Here is a 25,036-nt window from a genome sequence, read left to right as displayed (position 1 = left end):
TTAACTCCTCATACGTTGGGTTGACTCCTCATACGGAGGGTTAACTCCTCATACGGTGGGTTAACTCCTCATACGGGGGGTTTACTCCTCATACGTTGGGTTAACACCTCATACGGTGGGTTGACTCCTCATACGGTGGGTTACCTCCTCATACGGTAGGTTGACTCCTCATACGGTGGGTTAACTCCTCATACGGGGGCGTCACCTCCTCATACGGTGGGTTGACTCCTCATAAGTTGGGTTGACTCCTCATACGGGGGCGTCACCTCCTCAGACGGTGGGTTAACTCCTCATAAGTTGGGTTGACTCCTCATACGGGGGCGTCACCTCCTCATACGGTGGGTTAACTCCTCATACGGTGGGTTAACTCCTCATACGGTGGGTTAACTCCTCATACGGTAGGTTGACTCCTCAACGGGGGTTAACTCCTCATACGGGGGGTTAACTCCTCATAGGCAGGGGGGTTGACTCCTCATACGGTGGGTTAACTCCTCATACGGGGGGTTAACTCCTCATACGTTGGGTTAACTCCTCATACGGGGGGGTCACCTCCTCATACGGGGGGGTTAACTCCTCATACGGGGGGGTTAACTCCTCATACGTTGGGTTAACTCCTCATACGTTGGGTTAACTCCTCATACGGTGGGTTAACTCCTCATACGGTAGGTTGACTCCTCATACGGGGGTTAACTCCTCATACGTTGGGTTAACTCCTCATACGTTGGGTTTACTCCTCATACGTTGGGTTTACTCCTCATACAGTGGGTCCTCTCCAACCCAGTCATTGTTTATGTCAGTTTTCAGTTTAGTGCTGCACTCATAACTTTTCTCCCACTTATATTGTCACGCCTTGGTCATTGTATCTTGTGTTTTTGTTATATGTTTGGGTAGGCCAGGGTGTGACATGGGTTTATATGTTGTATTTCGTATTGGGGTTTGTATTAATTGGGAGTGTGTATTATTAGGGGTGTGTCTAGTTAGGCTTGGCTGCCTGAGGCGATTCCTAATTGGAGTCAGCTGATTCTCGTTGTCTCGGATTGGGAACCGTATTTAGGCAGCCTGAGTGCGCATTGTATTTCGTGGGTGATTGTACCTGTCTCTGTGTTAGTCACCAGATAGGCTGTATTAGTTTCACTCGTTTGTTGAAGTATTTTCAGTTATTTCATGTACCGCTATTTTCTTCATTAAAAGTCATGAGTAACCTACACGCTGCATTTCGGTCTGACTCTCTTCAAACAGCAGAAGAACTACATTACAGAATCACCCACCATTCACAGACCGAGCAGCGTGTGAACTGGCAGGAGCTAAAGGAGGACGATATGGACGGCAGAAGCAGGGATTATACGACGTGGGAAGAAATCGACAGGTGGGCGGCCGACCCAGAGCGAGTGCAGGAGCCCGCCTGGGATTGCGAAGAGGGCTATACACGGATGGAATCGAAAAGGAAAGCACGGCTATACAGAGCGAAAACCGTAGGTAACGGGGAAAGCGCAGAGAGAGAGTGGCAGAGTCAGGAGTCAGACCTGAGCCTACTCTCCCTGTTAATTGTGAGGAGCAGCAATATGAGGACTTCTGGCCTTGGGAGATGATATTAGACGGAAAAGGACCCTGGGTGCAGCCGGGAGAATATCGCCGTCCCAAGGAGGAAATAGAAGTAGCTAAAGCGGAGAGGCGCGAGTATGAGGAGGCAGCACTGCGACGCGGTTGGAAACCGGAAAGTCACCCCAAAAAAATTATTGGGGGGGGCTAAAAGGGAGAATAGTTATGCCAGGTAGGAAACCTGCGCATACTCCCTGTGCTCACCGTTGGGCTAGAGAGACCGGGCAGGCACCGTGTTATGCTATGGAGCGCACGGTGTTTCCAGTGCGGGTGCAGAGCCAGCTGCGACTCATACCAGCCCTTCCTATTGGCCGGGCTAGAGTGGGCATCGAGCCAGGTAAGCTTGGGCAGGCTCGGTGCTCAAGAGCTCCAGTGCGCCTGCACGGTCCGGTCTATCCAGAGCCACCTCTACACACCAGTCCTCCGGTAGCAGCTCCCCGCACCAGGCTTCCTGTGCATGTCCTCGCGCCAGTACCACCAGTTCCAGCACCACGCACCAGACCTCCAGTGCGCCTCGCCTGTTTAGCGCAGCCAGAGACTTTCTCCCCTCCTGCGCTGCCGGAATCTCCTGTCTGTCCAGCGCCACCAGTGCTACCAGTCGGCCCAGCGCGTCCAGTGCGCCTCGCCTGTTCAGCGCAACCAGAGCTTTTCTCCTCTCCTGCACTGTTGGAGTCTCCCGCCTGTTCAGCTCAGCCAGAGCCTTTCTCCTCTCCAGCGCTGCCGGAGTCTCCTGTCTGCCCAGCGCCGCCAGTCGGCCCAGCGTCACCAGTCTGCCAGGATCCGCCAGAAGTGCCAGTCTGCCAGGATCCGCCAGAAGTGCCAGTCTGCCAAGATCTTCTAGATCGGCCAGACAACCTTAATCATCCAGGTCCACCAGCCAGCCAGGATTTACCGGAGCCTACTACCTGCCTGAGCTTCCTCTCAGTACTGAGCTTCCTCTCAGTACTGGGCTCCCTCTCAGTACCGAGCTTCCTCTCAGTACCGAGCTTCCTCTCAGTACTGAGCTTCCTCTCAGTACTGAGCTTCCTCTCAGTACCGAGCTTCCTCTCAGTACCGGGCTCCCTCTCAGTACCGGGCTTCCCCTCAGTACCGGGCTTCCCCTCAGTACCGGGCTGCTTCGGTCCCGGGCTGCCCCTCTGTCCCGGGCTGCCCCTCTGTCCCGGGCTGCCCCTCTGTCCCGGGCTGCCCCTCTGTCCCGAGCTGCCCCTCTATCATGAGTTGCCCCTCTGTCCCGAGCTGCCCCTCTGTCCCGAGCTGCCCCTCTGTCCCGAGCTGCTCCTCTGTCCCGAGCTGCCCCTCTGTCCCGAGCTGCCCCTCTGTCCCGAGCTGCCCCTCTGTCCCAAGCTGCCCCTCTGTCCCGGGCTGCCCCTCTGTCCCGAGCTGCCCCTCTGTCCCGAGCTGCCCCTCTATCATGAGTTGCCCCTCTGTCCCGAGCTGCCCCTCTGTCCCGAGCTGCCCCTCTGTCCCGAGCTGCTCCTCTGTCCCGAGCTGCCCCTCTGTCCCGAGCTGCCCCTCTATCCCGAGCTGCCCCTCTGTCCCGAGCTGCCCCTCGGTCCCGAGCTGCCCCTCAGTTATGTGGGGATCAGGGTGAGGACTATTAGGCCATGGTCGGCGGAGAAGGTGGATTATCCTAGGACGTGAAGGGGAGGAACTAGGACATTTATGGAGTGGGGTCCACGTCCGGAGTCAGAACCGCCACCATGGACAGACGCCCACCCGGACCCTCCCTATGCTCTTGAGGTGCGTCCCGGAGTCCGCACCTTAGGGGGGGGGGTTCTGTCACGCCTTGGTCATTGTATCTTGTGTTTTTGTTATATGTTTGGGTAGGCCAGGGTGTGACATGGGTTTATATGTTGTATTTCGTATTGGGGTTTGTATTAATTGGGAGTGTGTATTAGTAGGGGTGTGTCTAGTTAGGCTTGGCTGACTGAGGCGATTCCTAATTGGAGTCAGCTGATTCTCGTTGTCTCGGATTGGGAACCGTATTTAGGCAGCCTGAGTGCGCGTTGTATTTCGTGGGTGATTGTACCTGTCTCTGTGTTAGTCACCAGATAGGCTGTATTAGTTTCACTCGTTTGTTGTTTTCATGTACCGCTATTTTCTTCATTAAAGGTCATGAGTAACCTACACGCTGCATTTCGGTCTGACTCTCTTCAAACAGCAGACGAATATCATTACATATATACACAATAACTATGTACAAATTAAGTGGATCTAACATTTATGGTATCGGGAGACAAATCAACATTATTAAATTAAATACGGCACAATATCTGTGTGTATTTTAAGAACCAATCCTTCAAGACAATACACCTGATTAGATGTAAATACAAGTATCACGTCAAGCGCTTGTTACTCTTGTTAATGTTGCTTATTCTCTTTAAGTATTAGAATGAATAACTTAGCAGATGGTGCTAAGATTGTTAAGATAATAGCCAGATATTTTGTGTTCAACTGAAGCACGGAACACAGTGATGCCGTGGGGAAAGAACATTTTCCAGAATAAATAGTTTCATTCATATCTTTCTCGTCTCCTGTACCCTGTCTTTTTTCTTCATGCTCAAGGTTGCATCGTTCACAGTGCAGTTGTATAGAGGATATTATCCCTTTTGAACTAGACTTGCAGATGTTCAGCATGTATCACGTGGTATCCAACCCCCCCTCCCGACAGACATTTCTGTCAGTCTCAGATGTTTCACCTGTAAGCTTAAAGTCTGTTAGCTATTTACCATCACAACAAAGCAGTCTCGTGGCGTGACGTTACACCACACATATTCCCATATTAGATTAACACGGATTCAACAGAGTATGATAAATGACTGCACAATTATGAAAATCAATCACTGTAACAATTTTTCCTAATTCTACTCTCGGGGGGACAACTGTGTGGACCTTGTCCGCGGCTGAAATGGCACCCTATTCCCTATATAGTGCCCTACTTTTTTTTTTACCAGGGCCCTATGGGTAGTGCATTTTAAAGGTATGAAGGTACCATTTGCGACACAGGCGTTGTCTTGACAACCTGTGAAGTGGGGAGGAGTTTCATGAGCCAAGATATATGGCAAATCAAAAATCGTCTCAGAAAGCTAACTTAATATCGTCCCCATGAAGAATTTATCACCACAGAAATAAACAATCACAATGAGTAATCTCCATCCAGGGAGATTTCAAGGACCTATCAAGGAGGGAGGATAATTTCATTACATTTAGTTATGTAAAGAAAAAAATACATTTCAATGGTCAAACAAAAAAAAATACTTTTGAGTTGTGGAGAAAGAGTGACGCAAGCATGCATTTTAAAGGTCTGAAAATGTAATGTTGTTTGAAAGGTCACTGTCTGAATGTGGCGAGCTGCTGTTGTAAACGACCCATCTTATCAAATGTTAATGCAGCCAGACCTGAGACCCCACGTTGCATTCACTAACACAGAGAATTTGTCTGAGTTCTAAAAGGGATAGTTTGTCAATTTTAACATATTCACTTATTTCTTTCAATGAGATTGGTTCGCCATGGGGAATTGGTCCAAAAATGAAAATGCTGCTAACTGTTTTTTACAAAACCAAAGTGTGAATTGCAAATACTCCTTGGACTCCATAGACTGCTATCAAATTAAAGAAACAACATATCTAAATATGTAAAATCAGTGAACTATCCCTTTAAGGTTCCATGGAGACAAGGTATTTCATTTACATGTAAAATCAGAGGCTAATTGCGTCTAGCTTTGGAAGACATCAAATAGGGAGTTATTTTTGTAAAATCCTAATACAGAGACAGAAATGAATGTTAGATTAATTTCGATGTCTGTTTTTGTCCCCGTCGCCGTGGTGACATGGCTTCTATGAGACGGTATTGGTAACTCAAGGTACCGTGACAACGACATTGTGATGGGAGAAATGGTGGGCTTTGGTGTGGGCTGCTTCAAAAATGGCACACTGTATTTCCTGTATAGTGCACTACTTTTGATCAGAGCCCTATGGGGAATAAGGTGCCATTTGGGAGACAACATCGGTCTAGTTTGTGCTTCACAATTTAGGTCACCCAGGTTTTCTAAAGATTGTAACCCAAACCTGTATCCATCCCTGGTTGGATTCAATGTTGAATGCGTTGGTGCATTGAATAAAGAGATGAATCCTTGGCTGTATTGAATAAAAAATGATTGAATGGCTCTTCATGTCCAGGATACAAAGAATTCAGAATAGGTCAAGGTAGTGTGAAATATATGGAAACAGCGAGAACATCAGCCCTCTGTGATATGTCTACTGTATTGAATAACATGTGCTTGGCTGTATTCAATAGTTCTCCACGTCATGATTAAAACAATATACTGTAGAATATATCTAAGTAGAGTAAATATGTAACTTTCCCAGGGTCGATTTCAGGCCTCGGATGTTTTTAAAGGATGTAACGTTTTACACGCGCTCTTATCCACAGCGACTCTACAGTAGTGAGTGAATACATATTTTTCCCATACTGGTCCCCAGTGGGAATCAAACCCACAACCCCAGCATTACAAACACCATGCTCAACCAATTGAGTTATACGGGACTAACCAGACATGCCTGACCTTCATCCTTATGAACTTCTATTGAATAGGAGGGCTTGCAACCACAGCGTGTGTCAACATTCAATCATATAGATGTCATATAGATGTCATATAGATGTCGTATATAGATGTCGTATAGATGTCGTATATAGATGTCGTATATAGATGTCGTATAGATGTCGTATAGACATAATATAGATGTCATATAGATGTCATATAGATGTCGTATAGATGTCATATAGATGTCATATAGATGTCGTATAGATGTCATATAGACATCATATAGATGTCATATAGATGTCATATAGATGTCATATAGATGTCGTATAGACATAATATAGATGTCATATAGATGTCATATAGATGTTGTATAGATGTCATATAGATGTCATATAGATGTCATATAGATGTCGTATAGATGTCGTATATAGATGTCGTATAGATGTCGTATATAGATGTCGTATAGATGTCGTATAGATGTCGTATAGATGTCATATAGATGTCGTATAGATGTCGTATAGATGTCGTATAGATGTCATATAGACATCATATAGATGTCATATAGATGTCATATAGATGTCGTATAGACATAATATAGATGTCATATAGATGTCGTATAGATGTCGTATATAGATGTCGTATAGATGTCGTATATAGATGTCGTATAGATGTCGTTTAGATGTCGTATAGATGTCATATAGATGTCGTATAGATGTCGTATAGATGTCGTTTAGATGTCGTATAGATGTCGTATATAGATGTCGTATAGATGTCATATAGATGTCGTATAGATGTTGTATAGATGTCGTATAGATGTCGTATAGACATCATATAGACAAAATCATGTCACAGTGAAAGGAGCAAGACAATATCCTTACGGTGAGTTCTATAGAGACATAACCCAGACCTGAATCCTTAGCTAGGTACATTGAATAGAAATTGTTACAGGTTCTGCGTGAGTCAAGATAATATAAATAAATAAAAAATAAACATCAGGTTTGTGTAAAGATTCATAGAGAATATGTATGGCTAGAATATATCTAATATAACATGTTCACAGGATCATATCACTGAAACGGAATAATGACCCTTCTGTGAATGCTGCTTTAGTCAGGTGAAAACATAAAACCTTCGCTGTTAATAGATTTATATTTTCATTATAACTCGAACGAGCAACACTGGTAACAGATTATTTCATTTTAAACGGCCTTTATACTTTCATTATATGTCCCAACTAACTTTTCAGTACATATAAAACACATTGATATTCAGGCAAAACCTCATCCGATCCTTGGGAAACATTATCACATTAGGTCCCATTGTTACCATATGAGTTAGGCTCAATCTTAAATCCTGTCCCTTATTTAGTGCACTACATTTGACCAGAGCCAGTAGGGAATAGGGTGCCATTATTGAAGTAAGGGAATGGCAGGGTAGCCTAGTGGTTAGAGCGTTGGCTGAGTACCCGAAAGGTTGCAAGATCGAATCCCCAATCTGACACGGTAAAAATCTGTTGTTCTGCCCCCTGAACAAGTCAGTTAACCCGCTAATCCTAGGCCTGCATTGATAATAACAATTTGTTCTTAACTGACTTGCCTAGTTAAATAAAGGGGAGAAAGGACATTATGTTCACCATCTTATGGCCTCATAACGCAGTGGAATCCAAGCAGAGAAATTAATTTGATCTAACTGTGGGTATGAATGTTAATATTCGGGGAAACATGTCATCTTCACACTGTGATTAGCCTGAGTATAGACATCAGTAATACTGTATCCAAAATGGCCCGATATTCCCAACATAGTGCACTTCTTTGCCCATAGAGAAAATGGTGCCAATTGGGAAGGGCCCCTACGAAAACCATCCAACCACCCACCTACAGCATATTCTCTCCCTCTTGTCCGTTAACTGAACAGAGGTGATTGAAATGATTGGATAGTGGTGTGTTATTTTGTATTCATACGCGGCAACAACAACAACAAAAAATGAAGAAAGTAGAATATAGGAAAAAGGTAAAAAGACAAACCCCCAGCTGTTATTCATATATAACCCACAAGATTTATTCATATATAACCCATAGGAGTTATTATATAACCCATAGGAGTTATATGTAACCCATAGGAGTTATTCATATATAACCCATAGGAGTTATTCATATATAACCCATAGGAGTTATTCATATATAACCCATAGGAGTTATTCATATATAACCCATAGGAGTTATTCATATATAACCCATAGGAGTTATTCATATGTAACCCATAGGAGTTATTCATATGTAACCCATAGGAGTTATTCATATATAACCCATAGAGTTATTCATATATAACCCATAGGAGTTATTCATATATAACCCATAGGAGTTATTAATATATAACCCATAGCAGTTATTCATATATAACCCATAGGAGTTATTCATATGTAACCCATAGGAGTTATTCATATATAACCCATAGGAGTTATTCATATATAACCCATAGGAGTTATTCATATGTAACCCATAGGAGTTATTCATATGTAACCCATAGGAGTTATTCATATATAACCCATAGGAGTTATTCATATATAACCCATAGGAGTTATTCATATATAACCCATAGGAGTTATTAATATATAACCCATAGCAGTTATTCATATATAACCCATAGGAGTTATTCATATGTAACCCATAGGAGTTATTCATATATAACCCATAGGAGTTATTCATATATAACCCATAGGAGTTATTCATATATAACCCATAGGAGTTATTCATATATAACCCATAGGAGTTATTCATATATAACCCATAGAAGTTATATGTAACCCATAGGAGTTATTCATATATAACCCATAGGAGTTATTCATATATAACCCATAGGAGTTATTCATATATAACCCATAGAAGTTATATGTAACCCATAGGAGTTATTCATATATAACCCATAGGAGTTATTCATATATAACCCATAGGAGTTATTCATATATAACCCATAGGAGTTATTCATATATAACCCATAGGAGTTATTCATATATAACCCATAGGAGGTATTCAGTTATAACCCATAGGAGTTATTCATATATAACCCATAGGAGTTATTCATATATAACCCATAGGAGTTATATATAACCCATAGGAGTTATTCATATATAACCCATAGGAGTTATTCATATATAACCCATAGGAGTTATTCATATATAACCCATAGGAGTTATTCATATATAACCCATAGGAGGTATTCATATATAACCCATAGGAGTTATTCATATATAACCCATAGGAGGTATTCATATATAACCCATAGGAGGTATTCATATATAACCCATAGGAGTTATTCATATATAACCCATAGGAGGTATTCATATATAACCCATAGGAGTTATTCATATATAACCCATAGGAGTTATTCATATATAACCCATAGGAGTTATTCATATATAACCCATAGGAGTTATTCATATATAACCCATAGGAGTTATTCATATATAACCCATAGGAGTTATTCATATATAACCCATAGGAGTTATTCATATATAACCCATAGGAGTTATTCATATATAACCCATAGGAGTTATTCATATATAAACCATAGGAGTTATTCATATATAACCCATAGGAGGTATTCATATATAACACATAAGGGTTTATTCATATATATATAAAATATGGTATCTCCAGTTCTTGATTTCATTTCAATAGTAAAAGTTAAATCTTCCTTTAGAGCGATTTAATAATGAGCATAACGGATATTATTGGAGACAGAATAAAGAAACTAATATATGTGCTTAAAAGTCATTGTGGGTTCCTGGTCGTATTTCTCACTGCCCACTGACACACAGCACACTAATCATGTGGTAATTCTTCAGTCTGAAGATACGTCCAAAATAGCATCCTGTTCTCTATAGTGCACTACTATTGATCCGTTTTCTTATGGACCCTGGACAAAAGTTGTGCACTTACAGAGTAAAGTAGGGTGCCGTTTCAGACACTACTAAAGTAAAGGTGTCACTACTAATGTCCAGTGGGTTTATCCAAACAGAATTGAGACGTAGAAAAGGGTGGGGGAGAGTGGTTAGGAGTGTAAATCCATGGGTAGATAGGCCTATGTCAGGCCTGCTCTACATGGTCCTCCCCATGCAACACAATGTGCAATGCAGTATATTTTTTTCCTCCATTGAAATAAGAACTAGACTGCACCATTTTGAGGGACAAAAAGTCATCCGTACAGGATATATAGCTCAGGTCACACTGCCCCCTGCTGTTCGTAAACAGAAAATGCAGGCAATACAGGGACACTTCGGTCCACTCCACTCACGGAGCCAAGGCGCCAAATGATTCATGAAATATTGCTGCTTCATACATGCATGATTTCAATATGTCCCTTAAGACCCGTGAAATATAGAGCAGCATTAACATGAAATGTTTCAAATTGTTAGTTCCATCAAGACAAAAACATGAATTGGCAATAGGTGATAGCGAGGTGTGGAAAATTGTGGGTTTAAATGTTATTTCCGTTTTTATCCGACCTTCAGCGTAAGACCCCACCCTGTGAGCTATTTGTCAGTGAGTGGTCGGTCCACAAGAGAATTGACTCCAGAAACTAAATCATTCCAGAAGACAAATATAGATTTTCTGTCAACACTTCATTGTAGTTGTACAGCTTTCCAGCATATACCATGTAAATGAGCCACAACCCCTAGAATCTCGCCACTGAAATGGGAGTTCAAGACTGAAACTGAAATACTGAAAACCTGAAATAAACCCTAAAATGACTGCAGCCACAACACAGTCAACCAATGGGGTTTGTGAAACAATAACCTTTGGATGACCAATGATAGGATGAGATGTGAAGGAGGAGGAACCTGGGGATGACCAATGATAGGACGAGACATGAAGGAGGAGGAACCTGGGGAGGACCACTGATAGGATGAGATGTGAAGGAGGAAGAACCTGGGGATGACCAATGATAGGACGAGACATGAAGGAGGAGGAACCTGGGGATGACCAATGATAGGATGAGATGTGAAGGAGGAAGAACCTGGGGAGGACCACTGATAGGATGAGACGAGAGGGAGGAGGAACAAAAACCTAACAGCAAGACCCACATGAGGGGAACGTAGAACATCATGAGGGGAACGTAGAACATCATGAGGGGAACGTAGAACAACATGAGGGGAACGTAGAACATCATGAGGGGAACGTAGAACAACGTGAGGGGAACGTAGAACAACATGAGGGGAACGTAGAACAACATGAGGGGAACGTAGAACAACGTGAGGGGAACGTAGAACAACATGAGGGGAACGTAGAACAACATGAGGGGAACGTAGAACAACATGAGGGGAACGTAGAACAACATGAGGGGAACGTAGAACAACATGAGGGGAACGTAGAACAACATGAGGGGAACGTAGAACAACATGAGGAGAACATAGACATTGGTGTTAGTACCTGCCTTTGGCTTTACTAGGATCAACTCCCTTTCCTGAAATTGGTACTGTCTGGGAAAATAAGGAGATCCACAAGTTGCAGACACAGTCGGGTGTCAGCGAAACACACATACATACACACACACACACAGAAGGAGAGCCAACTTTGGGAGATGTTTAAAATCGTATTCTCAAAGGTCAACGCTCTCTTTTCTCACAGTCTCGCCTGTCACCTTAGCTTTGTGCATGGAATCCAGGGCTATTGATCTGTAGAACAACACGTCCTCCACCACGGCAGACCGTTCAAATCACAGCATGTTAGTGTGGCGAGGACCCACTCAGAGGCAGCGCAACACAGCACAAAGTGTTTGATAGGAGGGTGCTGGGAGGGGGCTGGGAGGGGGCTTGGTGGGGCTGGGAGGGGGCTGGGAGGGGGCTGGGAGGGAGCTGGGAGGGGGCTGAGAGGGGGCTTGGTGGGGCTGGGAGGGGGCTGGGTGGGGGCTGGTAGGGAGCTGTGAGGGGGATGGGAGGGGGCTGGGTGGGGGCTGGGTGGGGGCGGGGAGTGAGCTGGGTGGGAGCTGGGAGGGGGCTGAAGGGGGCTGGGTGGGGGCTTGGATGGGGGCTGAAGAGGGCTGGGAGGGGGGCTGGAGGGGGCTGAAGAGGGCTGGGTGGTGGGCTGAAGAGGGCTGGGATGGGGGCTGAAGGGGAGCTGGAGAGTTAAAAGGGAGCATTATCTGCTGTATGAACAGTCAATTGTTTGTGGAAAGAAACATGTAGAGAGAGAGGGAGAGAGAATGGTAGAGAGGGGGGAGAGAGGGGGAGGGAGTAGAGAGAGAGAGGAGAGAGAGGAAGAGAGCAAGGGAGAGGAGGAGAGATGGGGAGAGAGGGGGGTAAGAGAAGGAGAGAGAGAAGCATCCCTCTCATTGTATGAAACGACTTGTTTTGAGCCGCTGAAAGCAGAAAGCTTCCATCCAGCCCTTTTTCCCTTGTTAAGCCAAGGCCAAATCACCAACCCCCGCATGTACTTTTTCAACAATGCTTCTGGAGGCAGCCTATTTGATGGCTCAATGTGCCCTATAAGACATTACTGCCTCAAAGAGAGATCTGCCCCCTTTACTTTACTCCAAACTTGATACGGAGGCCTTTCAACACAATAAACTCGGCTCTGGGAGAACTATAGACTAGTTTTAATAACACAGAGGTTCTGTGTGTGTGGTATTTTTATTCTACCCTTGACCTTAAACCTTTGGATATGTTGTGGACTCTCTGCATGTGGAATTACATTTCAATTACTGTGATGTATTGAAAGATGTTTTAAACTGGTAAATATCATCTTCATTTACGGACGCCCATATCAATAAGGAGGCTATTGATTCTGGGTTGTTTATGTCCCACTCTAGTCCAGCACGGGATGACTAATCATGACGGTTCTGGTTCTTCAGCGCTGCTCTAGTCCAGCACGGGATGACTAATCATGACGGTTCTGGTTCTTCAGCGCTGCTCTAGTCCAGCACGGGATGATTAATCATGACGGTTCTGGTTCTTTATCCCCCTCCTCTAGTCCAGCACGGGATGATTAATCATGACGGTTCTGGTTCTTTATCCCCCTCCTCTAGTCCAGCACGGGATGATTAATCATGACGGTTCTGGTTCTTTATCCCCCTCCTCTAGTCCAGCACGGGATGACTAATCATGACGGTTCTGGTTCTTTATCCCCCTCCTCTAGTCCAGCACGGGATGACTAATCATGACGGTTCTGGTTCTTTATCCCCCTCCTCTAGTCCAGCACGGGATGACTAATCATGACGGTTCTGGTTCTTTAACCCCCTCCTCTAGTCCAGCACGGGATGATTAATCATGACGGTTCTGGTTCTTCAGCGCTGCTCTAGTCCAGCACGGGATGATTAATCATGACGGTTCTGGTTCTTCAGCGCTGCTCTAGTCCAGCACGGGATGATTAATCATGACGGTTCTGGTTCTTCAGCTCTGCTCTAGTCCAGCACGGGATGATTAATCATGACGGTTCTGGTTCTTCAGCGCTGCTCTAGTCCAGTACGGGAAGATTAATCATGACGGTTCTGGTTCTTCAGCGCTGCTCTAGTCCAGCACGGGATGACTAATCATGACGGTTCTGGTTCTTCAGCGCTGCTCTAGTCCAGCACGGGATGATTAATCATGACGGTTCTGGTTCTTCAGCGCTGCTCTAGTCCAGCACGGGAAGATTAATCATGATGGTTCTGGTTCTTTATCCCCCTCCTCTAGTCCAGTACGGGATGACTAATCATGATGGTTCTGGTTCTTTATCCCCCTCCTCTAGTCCAGCACGGGAAGACTAATCATGACGGTTCTGGTTCTTTATCCCCCTCCTCTAGTCCAGTATAGGATGACTAATCATGACGGTTCTGGTTCTTTATCCCCCTCCTCTAGTCCAGTACGGGAAGACTCTATCCCCCCTCTAGTGGCCAGTCTCCATACATCTTTCCAAACTGCGATTCATTGTACCAATACCCTCGGGTTGCTGTTTAATTAGTGACTTTGAAATTCTATGCTTGGTCAAGGATTTGTGAATGAGCAATTACTTCCTATACTATGTTGAACACATAGAGATCCTATTAAATGACTTTGAGTGTTCCACAGTATGTGTAATTCTACGATTGAACGTTCATACAATCCAGTGTAGCTGGACGAGACACTGGACAGACCTCACTCCAATTCCTCTTAACATCAACAAGTAAGAAAGAACAGAAACCACAAATCAAATCAAATCAAATGTTATTAGTCACATGCGGCGAATACAACAGGTGTAGTAGACCTTACAGTGACATGCTGAATACAACAGGTGTAGTAGACCTTACAGTGACATGCTGAATACAACAGGTGTAGTAGACCTTACAGTGACATGCTGAATACAACAGGTGTAGTAGACCTTACAGTGACATGCTGAATACAACAGGTGTAGTAGACCTTACAGTGACATGCTGAATACAACAGGTGTAGTAGACCTTACAGTGACATGCTGAATACAACAGGTGTAGTAGACCTTACAGTGACATGCTGAATACAACAGGTGTAGTAGACCTTACAGTGAAATGCTGAATACAACAGGTGTAGTAGACCTTACAGTGACATGCTGAATACAACAGGTGTAGTAGACCTTACAGTGACATGCTGAATACAACAGGTGTAGTAGACCTTACAGATAAATGCTACATGGAACTCTATTCCAGAGTACTACATAGAGCCATGACTACATGGAACTCTATTCCACAGTACTACATAGAGCCATGACTACATGGAACTCTATTCCACAGTACTACATAGAGCCATGACTACATGGAACTCTATTCCACAGTACTACATAGAGCCATGACTACATGGAACTCTATTCCACAGTACTACATAGAGCCATGACTACATGGAACTCTATTCCACAGTACTACATAGAGCCATGACTACATGGAACTCTATTCCACAGTACTACACAGTACTACACAGTTACTACAAGTAACTCATTCCAGCAGTAAAATTAGGTTGAACAAATGTGATAAAAATGCAGCAGAGACTGTAAAGCAGACATAGACAAATGCATACACACACACACACACAATAACATACACAATAACATACACGCTATACACACATGTACTCATGGATTTTGTGTTATAGATATGTGGTACTAGAGTAGAGGCCTGAGGTCACACACCTAATATGTTGTGAAATATGTTATAAATATATTGTAATGTTGTTAAAATGTATAACTGAATTAATTTAGCTGGGCCCCAGAAAGAGTAGCTGCTGCCTTGGCAACTAATGGGGACCCATTATAAGTACAAATACAAAAACAAACAGTTCTACGAAACACATCAAAATGACCAACCTTTAGCTGTGCGGTACACGCATAGCTACTTTAGTCAGTCCTGTTATAGAGAACACATAGCTACTTTAGTCAGTCCTGTTATAGAGAACACATAGCGACTTTAGTCAGTCCTGTTATAGAGAACACAGAGCTACTTTAGTCAGTCCTGTTATAGAGAACACAGAGCTACTTTAGTCAGTCCTGTTATAGAGAACACAGAGCTACTTTAGTCTGTCCTGTTATAGAGAACGCATAGCTACTTTAGTCAGTCCTGTTATAGAGAACACAAAGCAACTTTAGTCAGTCCTGTTACAGAGAACACATAGCGACTTTAGTCAGTCCTGTTATAGAGAACACATAGCTACTTTAGTCAGTCCTGTTATAGAGAACACATAGCTACTTTAGTCAGTCCTGTTATAGAGAACACATAGCTACTTTAGTCAGTCCTGTTATAGAGAACACATAGCGACTTTAGTCAGTCCTGTTACAGAGAAAACATAGCGACTTTAGTCAGTCCTGTTATAGAGAACACATAGCTACTTTAGTCAGTCCTGTTATAGAGAACACATAGCTACTTTAGTCAGTCCTGTTATAGAGAACACATAGCGACTTTAGTCAGTCCTGTTATAGAGAACACATAGCGACTTTAGTCAGTCCTGTTATAGAGAACACAAAGCGACTTTAGTCAGTCCTGTTATAGAGAACACATAGCTATTTTATTCAGTCCTGTTATAGAGAACACATAGCGACTTTAGTCAGTCCTGTTATAGAGAACACATAGCTACTTTAGTCAGTCCTGTTATAGAGAACACATAGCGACTTTAGTCAGTCCTGTTATAGAGAACACATAGCGACTTTAGTCAGTCCTGTTATAGAGAACACATAGCTACTTTAGTCAGTCCTGTTACAGAGAACACATAGCTACTTTAGTCAGTCCTGTTAAAGAGAACACATAGCTACTTTAGTCAGTCCTGTTATAGAGAACACAGAGCTACTTTAGTCAGTCATATTATAATATAATAATAAATAATATATGCTATTTAGCAGACACTTTTATCCAAAGCGACTTACAGTCATGTGTGCATACATTCTATGTATGGGTGGTCCCGGGAGAACCCACTACCCTATTTTACAGTCCATGCTCTACCAACTGAGCTACAGAAGGACCACATAGAGAACACAGAGCTACTTTAGTCAGTCCTGTTAAAGAGAACACATAGCTACTTTAGTCAGTCCTGTTATAGAGAACACAGAGCTACTTTAGTCAGTCCTGTTATAGAGAACACAGAGCTACTTTAGTCAGTCATATTATAGAGAACACAGAGCTACTTTAGTCAGTCCTGTTAAAGAGAACACATAGCTACTTTAGTCAGTCCTGTTATAGAGAACACAGAGCTACTTTAGTCAGTCCTGTTATAGAGAACACATAGCTACTTTAGTCAGTCCTGTTACAGAGAACACATAGCTACTTTAGTCAGTCCTGTTATAGAGAACACATAGCTACTTTAGTCAGTCCTGTTATAGAGAACACAGAGATACTTTATTCAGTCCTGTTATAGAGAACACAGAGCTACTTTAGTCAGTCCTGTTATAGAGAACACAGAGCTACTTTAGTCAGTCCTGTTAAAGAGAACACATAGCTACTTTAGTCAGTCCTGTTATAGAGAACACATAGCTACTTTAGTCAGTCCTGTTATAGAGAACACATAGCATCTTTAGTCAGTCCTGTTATAGAGAACACAGCATCTTTAGTCAGTCCAGTTATAGAGAACACATAGCTACTTTAGTCAGTCCTGTTATAGAGAACACAGAGATACTTTAGTCAGTCCTGTTATAGAGAACACAGAGATACTTTAGTCAGTCCTGTTATAGAGAACACAGAGATACTTTAGTCAGTCCTGTTATAGAGAACACAGAGCTACTTTAGTCAGTCCTGTTATAGAGAACACATAGCTACTTTAGTTAGTCATGTTATAGAGAACACATAGCTACTTTAGTCAGTCCTGTTATAGAGAACACAGAGATACTTTAGTCAGTCCTGTTATAGAGAACACATAGCATCTTTAGTCAGTCCTGTTATAGAGAACACATAGCTACTTTAGTCAGTCCTGTTAAAGAGAACACATAGCTACTTTAGTCAGTCCTGTTAAAGAGAACACATAGCTACTTTAGTCAGTCCTGTTATAGAGAACACAGAGCTACTTTAGTCAGTCCTGTTATAGAGAACACATAGCTACTTTAGTCAGTCCTGTTATAGAGAACACATAGCTACTTTAGTCAGTCCTGTTATAGAGAACACAGAGATACTTTAGTCAGTCCTGTTAAAGAGAACACAGAGATACTTTAGTCAGTCCTGTTATAGAGAACACAGAGCTACTTTAGTCAGTCCTATTATAGAGAACACATAACATATTTAGTCAGTCCTGTTATAGAGAACACACAGCATCTTTAGTCAGTCCTGTTATGGAGAACACATAGCATCTATAGTCAGTCCTGTTATAGAGAACACAGCATCTTTAGTCAGTCCTGTTATAGAGAACACACAGCTACTTTAGTCAGTCCTGTTATAGAGAACACAGAGATACTTTAGTCAGTCCTGTTATAGAGAACACAGAGATACTTTAGTCAGTCCTGTTATAGAGAACACATAGCATCTTTTATCAGTACTGTTATTTTTTTTAAATTATTTTTATTTAACCTTTACTTTACTAGGCAAGTCAGGTAAGAACAAATTCTTATTTTCAATGAAGGCCTAGGAACAGTGGGTTAACTGCCTGTTCAGGGGCAGAACAAGAGATTTGTACCTTGTCAGCTCGGGGATTCGAACTTGCAACCTTTCGGTTACTAGTCCATCACTCTAACCACTAGGCTACCCTGCCACCCCGGGTGACATTGTTTTACAGTTATAGAGAACACATAGCATATTTTATCAGTCCTGTTATAGAGAACACAGCATCTTTTATCAGTCCTGTTATAGAGAACACACAGCATATTTGATCAGTCCTGTTATAGAGAACACAGCATCTTTAGTCAGTCCTGTCATAGAGAACACAGCATCTTTAATCAGTCCTGTTATAGAGAACACAGCATCTTTAATCAGTCCTGTCATAGAGAACACAGCATCTTTAATCAGTCCTGTTATAGAGAACACATAGCAGCATCTTTAATCAGTCCTGTCATAGAGAACACAGCATCTTTAGTCAGTCCTGTTATAGAGAACACATAGCATCTTTAGTCAGTCCTGTTATAGAGAACACAGCATCTTTAGTCAGTCCTGTTATAGAGAACACATAGCATCTTTAGTCAGTCCTGTTATAGAGAACACAGCATCTTTAATCAGTCCTGTCATAGAGAACACAGCATCTTTAGTCAGTCCTGTTATAGAGAACACATAGCATCTTTAGTCAGTTCTGTCATATGGATCGAATTGGAACAGCCAGTACAAACAGAGTATCCCCTTTAGCCGTAACCATGGCATTAAAGCAAAGAAGAGGGAGAAAGTGTTTGTCCTTCCATCGAATGCCGCACTACAACATGTATATGGGTTGTGTCCCAAATGGCACCCTATTCCCTATGTAGCGCACTACTTTAACCAGAGTCCTATGGTAGTGCACCGTGTAGGGAATAGGTGGCCATTAGGGACTCACAAACACACAGCCGGTCTCCTTGAAAGCAGAGGAAAAGTATTTACAGTCAGAGACAGAAGTGGATTACACTCAACAAATGTCACACAAATGACAAACTAGAATTCCAATTTACCATTTTTTACATTATTATTTTTTATACAGAGATAGACCCATTTTGACTTTCTCTCCAGATCACTTGAATGACTCACTTTTGTAATGTTTACAGCCAGTTCTGCTGGACACGTTCAGATTCAGAACTGTTGTTCTAGATCGCCATCATGTGGCAATGGAGAATATTGTCTGTTCTGTAGACTAGTTCTACACCTCTGTTACTAGCTGTCTTGAAATACCAATTATGTGGTTCGAGTGAGATTGGAAGGTTGGGAGTTCGATCCCTGGCCGAGTCATTCCAAAGACTGTAAAACAAATGTGACCCGATGCGTCTCTCTGCTTGTTCTTCATCATTAAGGAGATGGATTAGGGGCAAGGCCCTGCGATAGGCTACCTCTCGCTACCTAAACAGGCGATACGCAGGAGATGTACTTGTACATCAAGCTACCTCTCGCTACCTAAACAGGCGATAGGCAGGAGATGTACTTGTACATCAAGCTACCTCTCGCTACCTAAACAGGCGATAGGCAGGAGATGTACTTGTACATCAAGCTACCTCTCGCTACCTAAACAGGCGATACGCAGGAGATGTACTTGTACATCAAGCTACCTCTCGCTACCTAAACAGGCAATAGGCAGGAGATGTACTTGTACATCAAGCTACCTCTCGCTACCTAAACAGGTGATAGGCCACTGATCCTATGAGCTGTTCTGGCTCACACCAAGCCAAAGCTACTTACTAAAAAATACTTAAAATATTGTTACATTTGAGAGGAAAAATGGGAATTTATTGATAGGAAAAAGGAGGGTGTTTTGGAATATGTTTCTCAACAATTCTATTTCTTAATAATCCTCGTGCTTACCGGCCCAGGAAAGGCAACTAATACATGGGTAAGTAGTGGCCTGTGTGTCTTTCCAAGTTAAAGATGGTTAACAGCAAGAACTCATCAAGGCATGAAAGACAACATAATCTTGTGTGCTGTATTAGCCACATGTTCTGTTATCCGTCAGAGAAAGAGCTATATAATGTCTGTTTTTTTTTTTTGTTTTTTTTCACCTTTATTTAACCAGGTAGGCTAGTTGAGAACAGGTTCTCATTTGCAACTGCAACCTGGCCAAGATAAAGCATAGCAGTGTGAACAGACAACACAGAGTTACACATGGAGTAAACAATTAACAAGTCAATAACACAGTAGAGAAAAAAGGGGAGTCTATATACAATGTGTGCAAAAGGCATGAGGAGGTAGGCGAATAATTACAATATTGCAGATTAACACTGGAGTGATAAATGATCAGATGATCATGTACAGGTAGAGATATTGGTGTGCAAAAGAGCAGAGAAGTAAATAAATAAAAACTGTGGGGATGAGGTAGGTGAAAATGGGTGGGCTATTTACCGATAGATTATGTACAGCTGCAGCGATCGGTTAGCTGCTCAGATAGCTGATGTTTGAAGTTGGTGAGGGAGATAAAAGTCTCCAACTTCAGCAATTTTTGCAATTCGTTCCAGTCACAGGCAGCAGAGTACTGGAACGAAAGGCGGCCGAATGAGGTGTTGGCTTTAGGGATGATCAATGAGATACACCTGCTGGAGCGCGTGCTACGGATGGGTGTTACCATCGTGACCAGTGAGCTGAGATAAGGCGGAGCTTTGCCTAGCATGGCCTTGTAGATGACCTGGAGCCAGTGGGTCTGGCGACGAATATGTAGCGAGGGCCAGCCGACTAGAGCATACAAGTCGCAGTGGTGGGTAGTATAAGGTGCTTTAGTGACAAAACGGATGGCACTGTGATAAACTGCATCCAGTTTGCTGAGAAGAGTGTTGGAAGCAATTTTGTAGATGACATCGCTGAAGTCGAGGATCGGTAGGATAGTCAGTTTTACTAGGGTAAGCTTGGCAGCGTGAGTGAAGGAGGCTTTGTTGCGGAATAGAAAGCCGACTCTTGATTTGATTTTCGATTGGAGATGTTTGATATGGGTCTGGAAGGAGAGTTTGCAGTCTATAGCCAGACACCTAGGTACTTATAGGTGTCCACATATTCAAGGTCGGAACCATCCAGTGTGGTGATGCTAGTCGGGCAAGCGGGTGCAGGCAGCGATTGGTTGAAAGGCATGCATTTGGTTTTACTAGCGTTTAAGAGCAGTTGGAGGCCACGGAAGGAGTGTTGTATGGCATTGAAGCTCGATTGGAGGTTAGATAGCACAGTGTCCAATGACGGGCCGAAAGTGTACAGAATGGTGTCGTCTGCGTAGAGGTGGATCAGCGAAACGCCCGCAGCAAGAGCAACATCATTGATATACACAGAGAAAAGAGTCGGCCCGAGAATTGAACCCTGTGGCACCCCCATAGAGACTGCCAGAGGACCAGACAACATGCCCTCCGATTTGACACACTGAACTCTGTCTGCAAAGTAATTGGTGAACCAGGCAAGGCAGTCATCCGAAAAACCGAGGCTACTGAGTCTGCCGATAAGAATATGGTGATTGACAGAGTCGAAAGCCTTGGCAAGGTCGATGAAGACGGCTGCACAGTACTGTCTTTTATCAATGGCGGTTATGATGTTGTTTAGTACCTTGAGTGTGGCTGAGTGTGGCTGAGGTGCACCCGTGACCGGCTCGTTTAGTGTGTGTTTGTACCTTTATTGACCTGGGTGTCCCAGCCAAAACCATAGACTGGCAGTATTAGATAGATGACAGAATGTCAGAGTGGCAGAGTACTGCAGGCCCATCTTTTATTGAAGTATCCCATATATCCAGTAGGGGGCGGTATATCCCTTCCGTTTTCTCACTGAGTTCTATATGTCCACGTTTTGCTGCAGTATCCTATATATACAGTAGGGGGCGGTATATCCCTTCAGTTTTCTGGCAGAGTATTAGAGGGCCATGTGTTGTTGCAATATCCTATATATCCAGTAGGGGGCGGTATATCCCTTCAGTTCTCCCTCATCTCTCTCTCTCTTCTCTCCTGTCTCAACTATTTGACCTACTTTCAATGTCTGGAACATTGTGTCCTAAACTAGTGCGCTGGCAAACACATAGGCACACACACGTGCACTCAGACAGTCAGAAACGGTCTGTGGCCAACTACAAGCGAACAAGTCTTGTAGTACGTTTTTTCAGATTGCTCGTGCCCAGATTAGGCTACGTGTGAAAAGGAATGTTATTTTCCAAACCAAAACCCTGCAGCTCAGTTCATTCTTTCAGACATTCATTATGGTAATAGGAGGCATTAAGAACCAGAATGTATTTAGAACACTGCTTGCTGAATATCATCCCAATGTACTATAGCTGACATTATAATTCTATAATGTGTATCATTGAATCTGTTTCTTAATGAACACTTGTCATAACGATGACCTGTATTCGGTGTTTTGCGTTCTGAAATATACACAGAGAAGTTGGCAGATTAAAAGCTTTTATACATTTTCCACCCTCAACACACAAATAGACAGGATAATTGTGTAACTTGTGCACAATATGAGAAATTGGATTAGCTATCAAATCAAGACAGATCCACTGTGTAGAGGATATGAGCCATTGGAGTAGCTATCAAATCAAGAGACAGATACACAGTGTAGAGGATATCAGACTATATAGGTTATACAAATTCTAAAACCTGTTCCAGGGTTTAATTCGGGAGCCCTTGTGGTGTGTGCTGTACAAAAAGCTTTTACAGTGAGAAAGGGTGACTTTGTATACCATAAGACATATTTAACATCAATCTACTTTTCTTGAAAGTGTCACAGTGTGTAGCCTGCATGAGAAATCTGGTTTCAGCTCCAGTTACAGCAGGTTACGTGTGTAACCGTTTCTGAATGAGGGGAGACATCTGCTGCGAGGACATGTGTTTACAGTTGATGTCGGAAGTTTACATACACTTAGGTTGGAGTCATTAAAACTCGTTTTTAAACCACTCCACACATTTCTTGTTAACAAACTATAGTTTTGACAAGTTGGTTAGGACATCTACTTTGTGCACGACACAAGTCATTTTTCCAACAATGTTTTACAGACATTATTTCACTTATAATTCACTGTATCACAATTCCAGTCGGTCAGAAATACACTGATCGACTGGAGTTGACTGTGCATTTAAACAGTTTGGAAAATTCCAGAAAATAATGTCATAACTTTAGGAGCTTCTGGCAGTGTATTTCTGACCGACTGGAATTGTGATACAGTGAATTATAAGTGAAATAATGTCTGTAAAACATTGTTGGAAAAATGACTTGTGTTTTTTAAACAGCTTGGAAAATTCCAGAAAATACTGTTATGGTTTTAGAAGTTTTGATAGTCCAATCGACATCATCTGAGTCAACTGGAGGTGTACCTGTGGATGTATTTCAAGGCCTACCTTCAAACTCAGTGCCTCTTTGCTTGACATCATGGGAAAATCAAAAGAAACCAGCCAAGTCTGGTTCATGGGAGCAATTTCCAAGGTTCCACGTTCATCTGTACAAACAATAGTACACAATCAAACACCATGGGACCACGCAGCTGTCATACCACTCAGGAAGGAGACACGGTCTGTGTCTTTGGTCCAAATAGGTGTCAAAGGACACCAGAAACAAATTTGTAAACCTGCACCAGGCTGGGAAGACTGAATCTGCAATAGGTAAGCAGCTTGGTTTGAAGAAATCAACTGTGGGAGCAAATATTAGGAAATGGAAGACATACAAGACCACTGATATTCTCCCTCGATCTGGGGCTCCACGCAAGATCTCACCCCGTGGGGTCAAAATGATCACAAGAACGGTGAGCAAAAATCTCAGAACCACACAGGGGGACCTAGTGAATGACCTGCAGAGAGCTGGGACCAAAGTAACAAAGCCTACCATCAGTAACACACTACGCCACCAGGGACTCAAATCCTGCAGTGCCAGATGTGTCCCCCTGCTTAAGCCAGTACATGTCCAGGCCCGTCTGAAGTTTGCTAGAGAGCATTTGGATGATCCAGAAGAAGATTGGGAGAATGTCATATGGTCAGATGAAACCAAAATATAACTTTTTGGTAAAAACTCAACTCGTTGTGTTTGGAGGACAAAGAATGCTGAGTTGCATCCAAAGAACACCATACCTACTGTGAAGCATGGGGGTGGAAACATCATGCTTTGGGGCTGTTTTTTTTGCAAAGGGACCAGGACGACTGATCCGTGTAAAGGAAAGAATGAATGGGACCATGTATGGTGAGATTTTGAGTGAAAACATCCTTCCATCAGCAAGGGCATTGAAGGTGAAATGTGGCTGGGTCTTTCAGCATGACAATGATCCCAAACACACCGCCCGGGCAACAAACGAGTGGCTTCGTAAGAAGCATTTCAAGGTCCCGGAGTGGCCTAGCCAGTCGCCAGATCTCAACCCCATAGAAAATCTTTGGAGGGAGTTGAAAGTCTGTGTTGCCCAGCAACAGCCCCAAAACATCCCTGCTCTAGAGGAGATCTGCATGGAGGAATGGGCCAAAATACCAGCAACAGTGTGTGAAAACCTTGTGAAGACTTACAGAAAACGTTTGACCTCTGTCATTGCCAACAAAGGGTATATAACAGAGTATTGAGATAAACTTTTGATATTGACCAAATACTTATTTTCCACCATAATTTGCAAATAAATTCATTAAAAATCCTACAATGTGATTTTCTGGATTTTTTTTCTCACATTTAGTCCGTCATAGTTGAAGTGTACCTATGATGAAAATTACAGGCCTCTCTCATCTTTGTAAGTGGGAGAACTTGCCCAATTGGTGGCTGACTAAATACTTTTTGGCCTTACTGTAAGTATAGACGGTCCACCTCACACACCGTCAAAACAACCACTAGGTGGATGTCGGTGGTGAATAAAGGATTTACTCTCTACGTGGTCACGTAGCATTTGTACTCATTGTGTGTATGTGTGTT

Source organism: Oncorhynchus gorbuscha, linkage group LG13 (assembly GCF_021184085.1).
Source record: "Oncorhynchus gorbuscha isolate QuinsamMale2020 ecotype Even-year linkage group LG13, OgorEven_v1.0, whole genome shotgun sequence".
NCBI lineage: Eukaryota > Metazoa > Chordata > Actinopteri > Salmoniformes > Salmonidae > Oncorhynchus > Oncorhynchus gorbuscha.
This window is presented reverse-complemented; position numbering follows the sequence as displayed.